Source organism: Pipistrellus hanaki, assembly GCF_964339955.1.
Source record: "Pipistrellus hanaki genome assembly, chromosome: 2".
NCBI lineage: Eukaryota > Metazoa > Chordata > Mammalia > Chiroptera > Vespertilionidae > Pipistrellus > Pipistrellus hanaki.
Window position 1 is genome coordinate 176,287,584 of NC_140504.1, and position 15,678 is coordinate 176,303,261.

Genomic DNA, 15,678 nt, shown 5'->3' on the forward strand with positions numbered 1-15,678 from the left:
TCGAGGTGGCACAGGTCCGAGCGGTTCTTGCCGGACAGCCACACCTCAGCGTGTGAGCTGCGGGCGCTGCTGCTGAGGGGAATGGTGTTCCTGTCACCTGTCGCGTCCCTGGTTGTGGGAGTGAGATTGTCCCCAAGGAGGTTTGTGTGGGACCCAAGGCCTGTTCTTAGCCTGAAGCTCAAACAGCCTCTTTCTGCCCTTGGTCGCTCTCTGGAGAACCTGCGTGGTTGGGAATGGTCCTTCTGCTTTTTCTGGCTGCCCTAGACCCTGGGTCAGACAGACAGACAGATAGACCCTGGGTTAGACAGACAGACTGACTCTGGGTCAGACAGACAGACAGACCCTGGGTCAGACAGACAGACAGACCCTGGGTCAGACAGACAACCCTGGGTCAGACAGACAGACCCTGGGTCAGACAGACAGACAGATAGACCCTGGGTTAGACAGACAGACCGACTCTGGGTCAGACAGACAGACAGACCCTGGGACAGACAGACAGACAGACCCTGGGTCAGACAGACAGACAGACCATAGGTCAGACAGACAGACAGACCCTGGGTCAGAAAGATAGACCTGGGTCAGACAGACAGACAGACTCTGGGTCAGACAGACAGACCCTGGGTCAGACAGACAACCCTGGGTCATACAGACAGACCCTGGGTCAGACAGACAGACCCTGGGTCAGACAGACAGACAGATAGACCCTGGGTTAGACAGACAGACAGACTCTGGGTCAGACAGACAGACAGACCCTGGGTCAGACAGACAGACAGACCCTGGGACAGACAGACAGACAGACCATAGGTCAGACAGACAGACAGACCCTGGGTCAGAAAGATAGACCTGGGTCAGACAGACAGACAGACTCTGGGTCAGACAGACAGACCCTGGGTCAGACAGACAGACCCTGGGTCAGATAGACAACCCTGGGTCATACAGACAGACCCTGGGTCAGACAGACAGACCCGGGGTCAGACAGACAGACAGATAGACCCTGTGTTAGACAGACAGACAGACAGACTCTGGGTCAGACAGACAGACAGACAGACCCTGGGTCAGACAGACAGACAGACTCTGGGTCAGACAGACAGACCCTGGGTCAGACAGACAGACAGACCATAGGTCAGACAGACAGACAGACAGACCCTGGACCAAGCAGAGCCTTTCCCCTGGCGCTTCCCTAAAGCTGCTCCTCTTTGCTGTGGCTGCTGCTGCTTCCCCACTGTTCACAGCTGGGCATTGCTGTTCCTCATAGCGAAGCTCCTGTTGTTGCTCTTCTCATCTGAGCAGTGCTTTACCCGTTAGGACAGCATCCCTGAACAGGCAGATAAACTGAGACCAGAGAGGCAGAGGGACTGACCCAAGGCCACACAGCCATGAGGCAGTGCAGCCAGGACTAGAGCCCTGGCCTTCTAACCCACAACCCTATGCTCTGTATATCAGAGCTTACAAAACGCTGTGGTAGCAGCACAGGACAGGGGTCAGGAGCTTGGACATTGCAGCTGGGTAGAACTGGATTCAAAATCCAGCTCTCCCACTTACCTGTATAAGCTTAGATAGCTTCGCCAACTTTTCTGAACCTCTGTTTCTTCTTATATGAAATTGAGATAAATACTTTTTCTCCTTGCATGATTGCGGTGAGATTTAAATGAGATAAGATGTAGAGCACACAGATTTGCACTTGGCACATATTGAGCTCAATAAATGGTAGCCATCATCATCATCATCATCATCACTATTTCATTCAGATCTCACCATAACCCCATGCAACAGGCATTCCTTCATTCATTTGGCGGTACTTATAATCATCATAGCCAAAGCTGGCGGAGAGAAAGATCAGCCCGGGCATGGTGTGTTCGGATGTTTGCAGCCTGCTCCTGCCTTTCGTTCAGCCAGTGCCCACATTGTTTTGTCAAGCCCTGACCTACGAGGCTCCTGGCTTCTTCTTTCCGTTCACAGGCCCAGGCTCTGAGATGCTGAGCCTCAGGGCCGGGTGACCTCCATTCTCAGGAGGCCACCCGGGGACACCAGTGCCGTGGCTGGGCAGCAGGATCCGGCCCAGAGGAGGAGCTGACTGTGCCCCTAGCACCCAGCCTCTCTCTCCAGGAAGAATCAGTGTTCTGGGGTCACGTAATTACTCCCCACAGAAAGCTCTTTCAGCGTAAGTATAGGGTTCCGTGTGTGACGCTGTCTGCACGGCAGCCCGGGGACCGGCGGGAGGCGAAGCTCTGTGTCTCCTCAGAACAATGATTCCTTTGAGGTTTAGAGAAATACTCCATCAGCTTCCTACTATGACAACGTGAAGGAGCAGTTGGTTGCATCTTCATAATGAAGACTTGAAGAAAAGTCAATGCCAGTGAATAAATTAGACTGGGGTGTTTTTTGTTTTTGTTTTTTTGTTTAAAATATATTTTATTGATTTTTCAGAGATGGAGAGGGACAGAGCATTAGAAACATCAATGAGAGAGAATCATCGATCAGCTGCCTCTTGCACACCCCCTACTGGGGATGTGCCCACAACCAAGGTACATGCCCTTGCCCGGAATCGAACCTGGGACCTTTCAGTCCACAGGCCGACGCTCTATCCACTGAGCCAAACCGGTCCCGGCATAGACTGGGGGTTTTTCACCCTCCCTGCCCTTGTTCCCCTTGGGCCTTGGTACCCGCCCCCAGACCAGCCTGCCGGCCTGGCCTCTCCTGCCCTCAGCCTCAGGGGTGGGGGACGGACGAGGCTGTGAAGTAGGAGGGGCTTAGGCTTGCAGGCCCCTTAGCTAGATGGCATTTGATACGAATATTGATGTTGTGGCGTTTGGATGCTGCCGCTGTCTGTGGCAGGGCCTTTCTTACTGTTATGAACTGCACAGTCCTGGAGGGAGCCGTTCTGTTTAGTTACCTTTGTGTGCCGGCTACAAATGCTTAACAGACAATTATCAGGAGACAGTGTTCCAGGGGATTCGGGTTTTTCCTGGATTCCCGGGCCTGCCCTGCCATCAGGGCTCAGGCACCTTGAACGTGGGCTGCCTGAGATCATTCGCTTTCCTGCATGATCTGGTCACCCCAACCCTTCCCGTTTGTCCTTGAACGAGGCCTTCCCGTTCTCTGGGGGCTTGCTTTGTTGCAACCTCTCCATACCAGATACATCAAAACCCTACCTTTCACACTTCCTGGGGGAGTCTGAGCTTCTTCCTATTAAAAATGAATAATAAAATCCTCTGCTTTCATCCTAATGGGGTTAGTAGGAGGTGTTTAGCTTTTTATAGCTACCCAGATGATCGAAGGAGGCAGATGAAGCCTTCGCGAAATTAAGGAAGAGGTCATCATTGGAAGGCGGGGGACCGGGAGTCTTTTAAAAGCATTTCTGGTCTTAATTCAAAGCGTCTCTCCGGAGAGCTTCCGCGAGTAGAGGCCACGGGTCTCCTCTGTTGGAGCCAAAGCTTTGGCAAGGTGGGGACTGTGCAGAGCAGGCTTCTCTTCAAGTCCTGTGGGAGGACCTGTCCCTTCAGAGCAAACATGGCGCTTTCAAGATGGATTATCCGGAGAACAGCCAGGCCTGCTTCTGCCTGGCGCGCACAGGGCCGCGTGGGAAATGGATGAACGAAGGAGTGGGACCTCAGGTGTTTTCCTGGGCCCTGGAAAATGGTTTCAGAGGCCGGGCTGGCGGACGCTCCCTACCACCTACTCCTGAGACCTGAGCTCTCAGGCAAAGTGGGAAGTCAGGAGGCTGAGCCGAAACTTCTGGAAACAGCACAGAAATGGATTGTTGTGTGTGCTCCCAGCGCAGCTCTAAATCTGAATACAAAATAGAGAAGATGCTCTTTGGCTCCTTTCAGACTAATGATTTTGTCCTTTTTCCCTCTCCTCCTCGTTTTATTTCTTCATCTATAACATCTGCAAGAGGGCAGCCAGACTAATAAAACTGTGCTAAGCTCGCCTAATGCCAGCCATTGATCCAAGGGTGGGACCCGATTAATCAATAGGATTTTAGCCGTGTTCACGTCCCCGAGGGACATCAGGCCCACAGACAGCTCTTGCCTCAGCAGAGGGGAGGGACCTGAGAACTGATAGAGCTGTGATTCTCTGTGTGTGGCTTCTGGGAGGTGGGGGAGAGGCGGGGTGCCCACCGGGGGTGTTTGATGGCCTTGCTCTGGAGATGCTCACATCCTCTGCAGTGTGACAACACTGCAGGGTTTGCTGGGCTCCTGGGTGGGTGCAGTAGGAGATGGAAAGGGGTTTCTAGAACAGAGGAAACCTCACTCAGCAATGGGCACCTGGTAGACCTCTGTAGACCTGGGACGTAACTGTAGACCCGGGACACCATCTTCTCTAAGCCCCCTTCTCGTGCGGTAGAGGAGACAGCGCCGAGGGCCAGGGCCTTGCCGAGGCAGTCCGGTGAAGCAGTAACGCTGCAGAACTGGAATCCAGGTCTCCTGGGCCAGCGCTTCATCCTCCCTGCATCTACCAAGATGAGTCAGGACCGGGCTCTGTGGCAGTCACATGAGAGAGTAAAAGGGATGATATAAGCAGCTGTAGGGAATTCAGGCAGGGTACGGACGCCCAAACTGAAGAATTCAGTTTCAGAAAAAAACCATGATACATTTTAAAAAAAATAGACCACATATTCCTTTTTCCTCCTGTTTTCTTTCAAAAAAATATATTTTTATTCATTTCAGAGAGGAAGGGAGAGGGAGAGATAGAAACATCCATGTTGAGAGTAATTGCCCTGCTGCTTCCTGCATTCCCCCTCGTGGGGATTGAGCCCACAACCTGAGCATGTGCCCTGACCGCAGTCCAACCACGATCTCCTAGTTCATAAGTTGATGCTCAACCACTGAGTCATATCGGCTGTGCTCCTTTTCCTTGAATGTTTTTTTTTTTTTATTGTATGCTATCACATTTATAAAAAGTACATGAAACACAGATACAATTTGACAAATAAATTATAAATATCTTTGCAACCAACACCCTGGTCAAGAAATAGAGTATTACCACCCCCACCCCCACTCCAAAGTCCACTGTGTGCCCTCTTATCCCAAATTCCCCCTCTTACAAGTAATCGTTGTCTTGACTTTTGTGATGACCATTTCCTTGTCTTCATAATTCCCCCACAAAAGTAGCTTCTTGCTGCCTGCTTTTGAACGCTGTGTAAATGGAACCATCCTGTATGCATGTGCTCTTTTTGTCTTCTTTCTTTAATTGTGAGCATCATCCATGTTGTTATCTATAACTGAATTTCATTCACTGTCATTGCTAGTATTTTTTTTACATGAAAATAATCTTAAAGACACACGTTGAACCCTGCCCTGCCAAATACAGTGTGACTCATAAAGTAGTTCACCCTAAGGGATGGGTGTTGGAACAAGGGTGCCCCTAAAAGGTTGAATTTTGAATTTTGGTTCTGGCTGCCCTAAGGGCTACCAACTTCTTTAAAAAAAAAATTTTTTTATTGATATTTTACAGAGAGAAAGAGAGAGGGATAAAGAGTTAGAAACAAACAAACAAAAAAATGAGGAACTTTTGTAATAACATGAACAATAAAGGTTTATTTAAAAAAAAAGAATTAGAAACACCGATCAGCTGCCTCCTGAATACCCCCTACTGGGGATGTGCCCGCAACCAAGGTACAATACATGCCCTTGACCAGAATCGAACCTGGGACCTTTCAGTCCGCAGGCCGACGCTCTATCCACTGAGCCAAACTGGTTTCGGCCTACTAACTTCTTTTTATGTAGCTTTAGGGACCTGATTGTCTCAGAAATTTCCTCAAAAGAGACAGTAACTGAAGGGGAACAGGATTGTGCTAGGGTCCAGATCTCCCTGAGGCTGGGCAGGGGGAAAAATCCCAGAATTCCTTACTCTGCCAGTGGGACACCTGATCTAGACCCCGAGCTCCTGGAGGCAGCTGCTGTGTCATCTGTCTCAGATCTCCAAGGCCCGGTCCAGAGTCAAGTCAGTCCGGAGCAGGAGATGATACGGTCATTCAGTACAGCCCTCCACGGGAAGCCTGCATCCCCTCAGCGAGAGGGTCTTCATGGCCAGCAACCGAGGAAGTATTTCCCTGGTGGGCTGGTGGAGGCCCCCAGATGCAAAACATCAGCTTAGCGGTAGAGGCAAGACTCTGGGTCAGCCCTAGTGCATCGGCATCTCAGAAAGGTCAGCACGAACCGGAGGCGCGCCACTTCTCAAGAAATTACATAAGAAGGAGCGTGGGAAGAGCCGCTCTTATTAAAAACAAACAAAGCCGGCCGCGTGCTTCTGCAGGGAGCCGCCTGAGCCGGAGAGCCGGAGAGCCGGCAGGGCTGCTCCAGGCTCCTGCTCGGAGGTGCAGGGTTTGTGGCCACGGACGCCTCCCCAGGGGGCTCTGAGCCGGTCCCAGAGCCTCCTGCTCAGCTGGGAGAGGAAGCTGAGAGCGAGCCCATCCCTGCGGCTGCCCGGGCTGAGGCTGGTGGACAGCAGTCGGATGGGCTGTGTTCTCCACCGGCAGGTGCTCAGGGACCTTCCCCTCGCCCGGCCAGGCCAGGCGTCAGGGCGGCTACCACCACAGCTGGAGAGGCACATGCATCTTGTTTGAATGATTTTGTTTTTAAAAATTTAATAAGCTCTTTCTTTAAGGAATACCGTAAAAATATTTAGGACAATCAAGGCTTGTTGCAGGATCAACTCTTCCCACCTCCCTCCAGGGCCCCTGGAGGCTCCCTGAACTTGCATGGAATTCATCCTGTAAGTTATAATCTAGACTTATTTTTTGGAGACACTCATTTGTAATTTGCATATATTTATTTGTTGGCTTGTTCATTATGTCAACCTTTACCACCAGAGATGAGTCCCACCTCAGTTTCCTAGCTCTATTCCGCTACCCCTTTGCACACAATATGCCACAATTGCCTAATCCAGCGGTCTGCAAATTGCGGCTCACGAGCCACATGTGGCTCTTTGGCCCCTTGAGTGTGGCTCTTCCACAAAATACCCCGGCCTGGGCGAGTCTGTTTGGAAGAAGTGGTGTTAGAAGAAGTTCGAGTTTAAAAAATGTGGCTCTCAAAAGAAATTTCAATCGTTGTACAGTTGATATTTGGCTCTGTTGACTGGTGAATTTGCCAACCACTGGCCTAATCCTCACAGCTTCCAACTACACGGTGACATTTAGTCTACGGATTAGTAGGTACTTGTGTGATGCACACATATCTACTGCATGAATGAGTGACCGGGGATTGTGGAGTCTGACTCGGCTGTGCATTGAAGGATAAAGACCTCTCACCCCGTGCAGGTCTCGGAGGGACAGGCCAGAGCTCTCAGCCAGAGCCACAGCCTGGGAGCCCGGGGAGCCCGGGCAGGCGCGTGGGGAGGCCCGCCTTCCTGGAAAGCCCTGCTTGGAATTGTCTTCAAAAGCTGCGACGACGCAGCCCCCGGAGTCTGAGCACGAATAAATCATTAGCATTTTATTTACAATTCTGGATTTACAATTCCTAGAAAAGGATCCTGCTGTTCAGTGCGGATTCCTGCTTTGCTGGCTTTCCGCGGCGCCTCCTCCTTCTCCCGGCTTTTGGGGGAACCAGGTTTGCTCCAGACTCGGATGGACAAGGGTGAGAAGCGTTGGGGTTGGGGTGGCCTGGAGGAAGGCGGGCGCGCCACTCCCAGGTCTCACGTTGTCCGACGACCCTGAGCGGAGCAGTCGTCTCATCCCCGTTTTCCCGGGAACGGTTTGATGGAAGAGGGCCGGGAACGTGTCCAAGGTCACACAGCTCGTGCGGAAGTTTGCACGCGAGTCCCCAGCCTCCGCCCCCAGCCGCGCTGCCGCAGCCCCGGGGCTCCCCCGCCCTCGCCCGGCTCCGGCCCCGCGGCGTCTGCGCGGCGCGCCCGCTAGATGGCAGCCTCGGTCTCCGCCGCCAGCGGGCCGCCCCGGCGGGCGGGCGGGCGGGGGAGGCCTCTGCGGGCGCCGCGGGTCTGGCTGGAGGCCTCTCGGGGTGCTCCGTCCGAGGCGCTGCCGGGGGCACCCAAGCCCGGGGTTGCAGAGTCCAGGTGGCCAAAGGAAGAGGGTTGCTGGGAGCAGTTCAGGCTCTCCTGCCTGGAATGGAATGGGGGCTTGTTTCCTGGATTGGAACTGGGGGTCCGAGGGCACGGCTGCACCCCCCCCTCCCGCCTCGCCGGAGAGCTCTATGGGTGGCTGGCACCTTCAGCCCTGGGCCATTCGGGATGCACGCACAGGGCCTGGAGGGGCGGCGAGGGCGGGCTGGCGAGGTCGTGCCGGGTGGAATCCGCGGTGGGAAGCCACTGGGCTTGTCCTGGTGTGGTCCCTTTGGAGGTGACCCTCAGCTAAAGCCTTCTCCCTTCCCTCTCTCCCAGCCCTGGGCGTTCTGAAGCTCGCACTGGCTGCGAGGTGACCTGGACCAGCCACTGCCGGCCTCTCCCTTGACCCAAGCCCTCCAAAGGCAGGCGGAGTTCATGTGCCCCCTTCCCGCCTGTTATCAGGGGCACACCTTCAGGGAGCAGTGACTGGGACTGGTGCGCCTCTGAGCTGGCACACAGGGGACCTGGGCCCAGCCGCAGGAGGGAGGCGTCCGTTTGGGGAGAGGTGATGGCCAGGGAGGGAGTGGTGGGGTCAACCATGCCTTTCCCAAAGTGGAGGGACCCAGGGGCTGGGCCAGTCCTGTTGTCTCTGGCGTGTACGAGAGGAATTGTGGACCCCAAAGGGTCACCTGCTAAACCTGACAAGCTCAGGGCAGCCACATTGGACGGTCTGAAATGAAAACTTTCTAACTAAAGCGAGTCATGGTGGTAGCCATGCCTTGGGTCAGTTTTTTTCCTGACAAAAGTCAAACTTTTTAAAAATTTTATTAAGGTATTATATGTGTACATATTTTACCATTGCTTCTCCCCACCCCACTTCCATACACGCCCCCACTCCCCAGTGTTTTGCGTCCATTGGTTATGCTTCTATAAAAGTCAATCTTTACAGTGAGACCACAGTCTTTTTGCATTTAGATAGCATACCTTTGGAAACCGAGGGTGATTTCCCTTTTCCAGACCCCTCAGGGCAAAACCACTGCACGGAAGCACAGACCCCCTCATTGTTACTGTTTCCATGTCAGTAGTTAACTAGCCTAGGCCCACCAATGCCAAAGAAGTAGGGAGTCTAGTCAGTCTATTAAAAAAAATATTTTATTGAGTTTTTACAGAGAGGAAGAGAGAGGGATAGAAAGCTAGAAACATCAGTGAGAGAGGAACACCCATCAGCTGCCTCTTGCACACCTCCTATTGGGGATGTACCCGCAACCAAGGTACATGCCCTTGACCTGAATCGAACCTGGGACCTTTCCTTCCGCAGGCTGACACTCTATCCACTGAGCCAAACCGGTTTCAGTTAGTCAGTCTACTTTTTATCCAACCCCAGCGATCTCTCTTTGCTTCTCCCTCCTCCCCAATCAATCACCAATGGGTTTCATGTGACCATGCCTCGTTTCCTTTGATTCTAATGTGTAAAATAAGGTGCAAAACTGCCATTCTCAGGAGCATTTTTTTTCAATCTGTTGAGATTTTGCTTCCTGTTTAAACTCAAACATTCTCTACAAGTTTGATATTTCTTGTGTCGACAGAATTCACGGATTCATTTTATTAGGCCCTCCCCCCCCCCCTTTTTTTTTTTTTTAGGGTTTCTGCCCTTAAGGGTTCAGATAACTCTGCTGAGAGCTGCCTGCTGGGCAGGTGAGGTCTACAAACACTCTCGCCTCCCTTCTCCTGTCAAGTTCCTCCTCAGGAGGCCATTCTCTGCTTCCTAGGAAGAAGGGGGCTCAACCAGAATTTGTCTTGGCTCAGAGGCCAGCTTTATGCATTGGCCAGGGACAGACCTGAGCTGGTTGGGGCTCTGAGGATTGGGCCTAGTCAGGGCACTGGGAGGTGAGGGCACTGATGCTCGGGGAGGGGCGAGGGGAGAGAAGGCCTTTGTCGAGGTCTCTCCAGGGAATCCAGGTCTCCCACTTCAGGACTCTTGCTGCTGCAAGGCCTGCTCAAAAGACTGTTCTAGCTGAGATCCCACTAAGTTCACATTTTGCATTGATTTTGGGAAGCATGTGAGGCTCTGTCCTAGAATGCATGGGTCATCGGGCCCTGGAGCGGGGTCAGGCATTGAGGGGGTATTGTTCCCTCCCACTGGTGGGTCTCCGGGCCATGCCTTCCCCAGCTGGGGCCCTGCAGGTCAGGTCCAATGAGAGCAGGCCTGTGGAGTTAGGGAACTGTGGTGTGAACACCCGCTGACCCTGAAAGTTATCCCCAGGAAAGGTCCTGCCAGGTGGTGTAGAGAGCTGTAATTGCTACCCACCACCTGGCCCTCTGCTGAGATCACAACTTCCATGGTAGAGCCACTTTCTGATGGGGCCTGCCGATTGGCCTTAGGCTGAAACGGCATAGACACGCCCGCCAAGAGCCCCGTGACTGGGGGATCCCAGGAGGTCAGGGTGCCTAGCCCGTGGTCGGCAAACTGTGGCTCGCGAGCCACATGTGGCTCTTTGGCCCCTCGAGTGTGGCTCTTCCACAAAATACCACGGCCTGGGCGAGTCTGTTTTGAAGAAGTGGCGTTAGAAGAAGTTTACGTTTAAAAAACGTGGCTCTCAAAAGAAATGTCAATCGTTGTACAGTTGATATTTGGCTCTGTTGACTAATGAGTTTGCCGACCACTGCCCTAGCCCACGGTGGGCAGTGACTGGAAGCGGGCTTGGCCCTAGTTCCTATCCCGCCATCAGATTACTGGGTCATTATTCCGCACAGCCCTGCCATCAGCTGGGTGGCGGGCCAGTGGCCGCAGATTGGGGGGCACAGGGCGTGTCCCAGGAGCCCCTGGCCCGCTCTGGGCAGAGAGGGCCTCTGAACCCCCCCCCTCCCCCCCCATCAGGCCCCCTCTGACCGCCTGCATGGCCTGGAGCAGCGGCTGACCTTACTGGCAGGCCGGGTGGCTGTTTTGGGGATGGAAAAACCCATGTCTTGCAAAGGGGGGTAGCCAAGCAGTTTGCAGCGCTTTCTGCTCCTCGCGCTGCCGCCGTGGAGCCTGCGGGGCGGGGGCGGAGCGGGAGGTGACGAGTTCACGTCCCGCCGCCGCCGCATCTCGGGGTGATGGATGGCTGTCGGCTCCGGCGGGGCCGCCCGCACAGCCCGCTCTGCAGGGAGCGCGCTCAGCCGCCCACGCGCGGCTCCGTCACACCCCCCTCCTCCCCTTCCTCCCGCTTCTCGGCCGGGGCTCAGGGCCGGTCAGCCTGGCCCGTTATTTGGCGTTAATGAGACCATCCTGATCTGTGGCAATCTTGCACAAACGTCCGTCTCCTCCTCCGGGCTCCACCGGCCCAGCCCTTTACAACAAGCCCCCATGGTCCTCCTTCCTCCGGTGCCGGAGGCTCGGGAAGGGCGGGACTCACCCGCGTTTTCTGTGGGGGGCACATGCCTTTGGGCCGGGGGACAGCTTACCTCTCTCTGCGCAGACAGATCGGAAAGCGCGGCTCCTCTTTCCATGAAAAGACAGCATATTTAAACAGCCCCATTAAACGGGGACTTTCCTTAACCAGTTAATTGCAGGAGTTAGGTTCTATCTGGACTTTGTTCTCCCCCTGCTCCAAAATGTCCGCAGTAAGTCATTGGTCGCTGGGGAGTCTGAAAGAAGAACTTGGGGTGGGGGGTAAGGTCGGGGAGGGAGATCCTCCTATGGGAGGGGCCGCTATTTCATAGTTTGCCTCCTGTCAGGGGGTCCTTGGACCTAGCTGGTAATGCAAAACCAAATCACAGTGTGGGTTCAGGGGAAAAGGTGTGGGTGCTACCACATTTGGGGTGCTTGGAAAACTACCTCACCAGCAGTAACGATGATGAAAATGATATACTGCGGGCAACAGTTCTTGGGCACCGACCATGTGCCAGGTGCTGTGTACTTTATCTCCATTGTCTTATGTAATCTTCAGAGCAGACGCATAAAGAGGTGCTTTTGTTATTCGCATTTGGAGAAAAAGTGAGGCTCAGAGAGGTGAATTAACTTGTTTAAGGTGATACAGCTGGCCCTAGCCGGTTTGGCTCAGTGAATAGAGCATCGGCCTGTGGACTAAAGGGTCCCAGGTTCGATTCCGGTCAAGGGCATGTACCTTGGTTGTGGGCACATCCTCAGTAGGGGGTGTGCAGGAGGCAGTTGATCGATGTTCCTGTCTCATCGATGTTTCTAATTCTCTATTCATCTCCCTTCCTCTCTGTAAAAAATTAATAAAAATATATTTTTTTTAAAAAAATAAGGTGACATAACTGGAAAAGGACAGAGGCAAAACACAGCCTGAACCTTTCTGATTTCAAGGCCCTCGATCATCACTCTGCTCCATTGGCACTCAGACTTGCAGTTCTCTTGATGCAAAGCACATGTGTATGTTGCTCGCACTCTCTCTAAAACAGAGCAAGAAACAAAACAAAAATACCAATTCTCATTTTCCAATGGGACAACCAGATCAAAAGGAGTCTTCTGAGTTCCATTGCTGGCTTCTATAAAAGAGAAGTTGCCTTAAAAAATGATCCATTAATTTAACTAATACTTAATGCACTTACTGTGAAGTCATCTGGAATGTCTTCCTTTTGTCACTCTTCCCAGCATGCCCCAGAGTCCAGCTGGGGCTGGACAATCTGTCCTCCATCACCCAACTCCCATCCCCCCCATACTAGCCTTTCACCCTCTGAGGATGGAGAAGGCTACCCCACGAGACGCCTGCACACAGGCTGCTCAGTCAAGTTGGCTGTGAGTTGGCCCAGGGCCATTGAGAGTGAGAAACTTTCAAATTTCAAAAACTGCCCTGGGCCAATTTAATAAACTTCTGCCACCTCCATCCTCTTCACATTTTTGAATTCTCAAAAATTCATTCCCATCTAAGACGCATACAAGAGTGGAAGGGTTTTGGAATGTTAATAATGCAGAATTTTACAGCATAGCAAGGTGAATTCTCAAGGGGTAACGGTTAACATCTGCTTTCTCTTTTCCCAAGATAACAATGGGGAAACCTGTGCTCGGCGCGCACACACACTAAGCCAGGATGGAGAGAGCCGAGTTTCTCTCTCGCTCTCTCAGCAAAGAGGTAAATTTCCCCAGATCCAGCACCAGGAACAATAACCAGAAAACTTGCATGTAGCAAGAGTGACAGGGAAAGAAAAAAAAACAAAACAAAGCCAGTCTCTCAGGGGGCACTTTCTGGGCTGTGAACAAGACCCTTTTTTCCAGGGGCCTGGGAGATGGCAAGAAGCTCTCTGCTTCCTCCCAGCGGGGCAATTCTTAGCAATCAGCATCAGAGCGGTGGTCCTGACATGTCCCCCTGGGAAGCAGCAGGATGCTTTGTATCAGACGGAGACAAGTGGAGAGAGCTCAGTCTTTAGTTCGAGGTACAAGCCCTGGAGCACTACTGGGCTGTGGGTGTGGGAAGGGGGTTGTCTTTGCTTGTTCTCTATGAGGGTTTAAAAAATATATATATATAATTGATTTTTTTTTTACAGAGAGGAAGAGAGAAGGATAGAGAATTAGAAACATCAATGAGAGAGAAACACTGATCAGCTGCCTCTTGCGCACCCCCTACTGGGGATGTGCCCGCAACCAAGGTACATGCCCTTGCCCGGAATCGAACCTGGGACCTTTCAGTCCACAGGCTGATGCTCTATCCACTGAGCCAAACCGGTTTCGACATCTCTATGAGGGTTTCTGTGCTGTTGCCATTATATCAGCCCTCCACAGGAAAGGATGGGGACTGCCAGTGAGCTCTGGAAAGAGGCACCTGGGTCCCAGTCCCAGATCTGCCCAGATGAACCCGAATAACTGAACTCCTGAGCCTCAGTCTTCTCTCATTCTCATTTGTAAAATGGAGATGATGATACTGGCTTTATGAGACATGTGTGGGTTGCTTAGCATAGAGACTGGCCCAGTATGCAGTACTCGTTTAAAAAACCACACACACATATAGTTCACACTTACTTCCTAAGACCTAATTCATATCCTTTGAGCTGCTCATTTCAGGGAATAAAATGTTCTGTGACTTGAAACCAGGTGACCCAGGAAATAATTGACTTAGCCTTGACCTCTGGGTTCACTTGAATAGATCTATGGAAATGATCCAGATTCAAGTCTAGGAACAGTGAAGACACCCTTTTAAAGGGAATCTCTTGGTTGGTTTAAAAAAAAAAAAATTACCCAGAAGTTATTATTAAAAATGAAAGGTGCTGCTCTAGCCGGTTTGGCTCAGTGGATAGAGCATCAGCCTGTGAACTGAAGGGTGCTGGGTTTGATTCCAGTCAAGGGCATGCACCTTGGTTGCAGGTTCCTCCCCAGCCTGGGCCCTAGTTGGGGGCTCAGCCAGGAGGCAACCAATGGATGTGCTTCTCTCTGTTTTTCCCTCTCTCTTCCACTCTCCCTAAAAATCAATGGGAAAATATCCTCAGGTGAGGATTAAGAAAAAAGAAAAAAAGAAAGAAGGGTGCCAACCTTGTTTTTGTAAATCCCTAGGGGTTTTTATCGTTTGGTTTTGGGGCGGGAACAAATGCTTCTCTACGTTGTAACAGCACCTTGCAGCTGAGAGCGATGTGAGGACATGGCCAGGCCTCATAGTGCAGATGCCGTTCTGGCTGAATATTGGAAGCCCTGAACTGGTGCGCCGGCTTCTCTCGTTCCCTCGCATAATGCAATTTAAATCCCTTGTTAATTTCCAGGTCGAGTTTCATTCATGAGGATAATCTTTAATTGATGTTAAATATAGGGATCAAGTTAAGTGCATTATTTCTTTTTTACAAAGTGCTAATTGTTCATGTTCTCATAAATTATTTTCTCTCCTCGTGTAGCAGGTTTTATGAAAGAACTTTTCAGCCAGTGCTTTTAACCTCATTGTATGAATATTATCCTGTAATCAGCAGGTCGTTCAGATCCTTCCTGTGCTGATGATTTCTGTGTCACCCTTCAGAGCAGAAGGGAGAAGAAAAATGAGCTCGTTTTGAGTGTATGCATATTGGGGTGGCTCACAGACATTAAGAATTTTTTTTTATACCCAAACATTTAAAACTCTAAGCACATCTTTCAGCTGCTCTGTTCCTAGTGAGACCTGTGAGGGATTGAGCCAAAATCTACTACTTTCAAAAAAGTCCAAACAAGTTATTAATTTAATATTTTTATTAATTTAATCTTTTAGCAAAATGGACATAGCATAAAATCTACCATCTTAAAACCATTTTTTTTTCTATCTTAACCATTTTTAAGTGTACAATGAAATACCACAACACCATTGTGCTGCCTGTCTTCAGAATACTCTTTATGTTGCAAGACTGAACCTCTGTGTCCATTAAATAACAGCCCCCTTTCCCCACCTCAGGAATCCACCTTTCCATGAATTTGTTTCTATGAGTTTGACTACTCTAGGTACCTTACATAAGTGAAATGACATAGTATTTTTTGTTTTGTTTTGTTACTGGCTTACTTTACGTAGCACAATGTCCTCAAGTTTCATCTATCTGTATGTCAGAATTCCCTTTTAAGGCTGAATAATATTCTATTTTATGTCTGTACCACAATGTGTTTATTCATTTATCTGTTGATGGATGCTTGGTCCAATTCCTCATGTTGGCTGTTGTAACACTGCTGTGAACTTAGGTATGCAGCCTGAAATGACTTTCGATTGTTTCACCTGTTCTAAAATGTCTCACCAT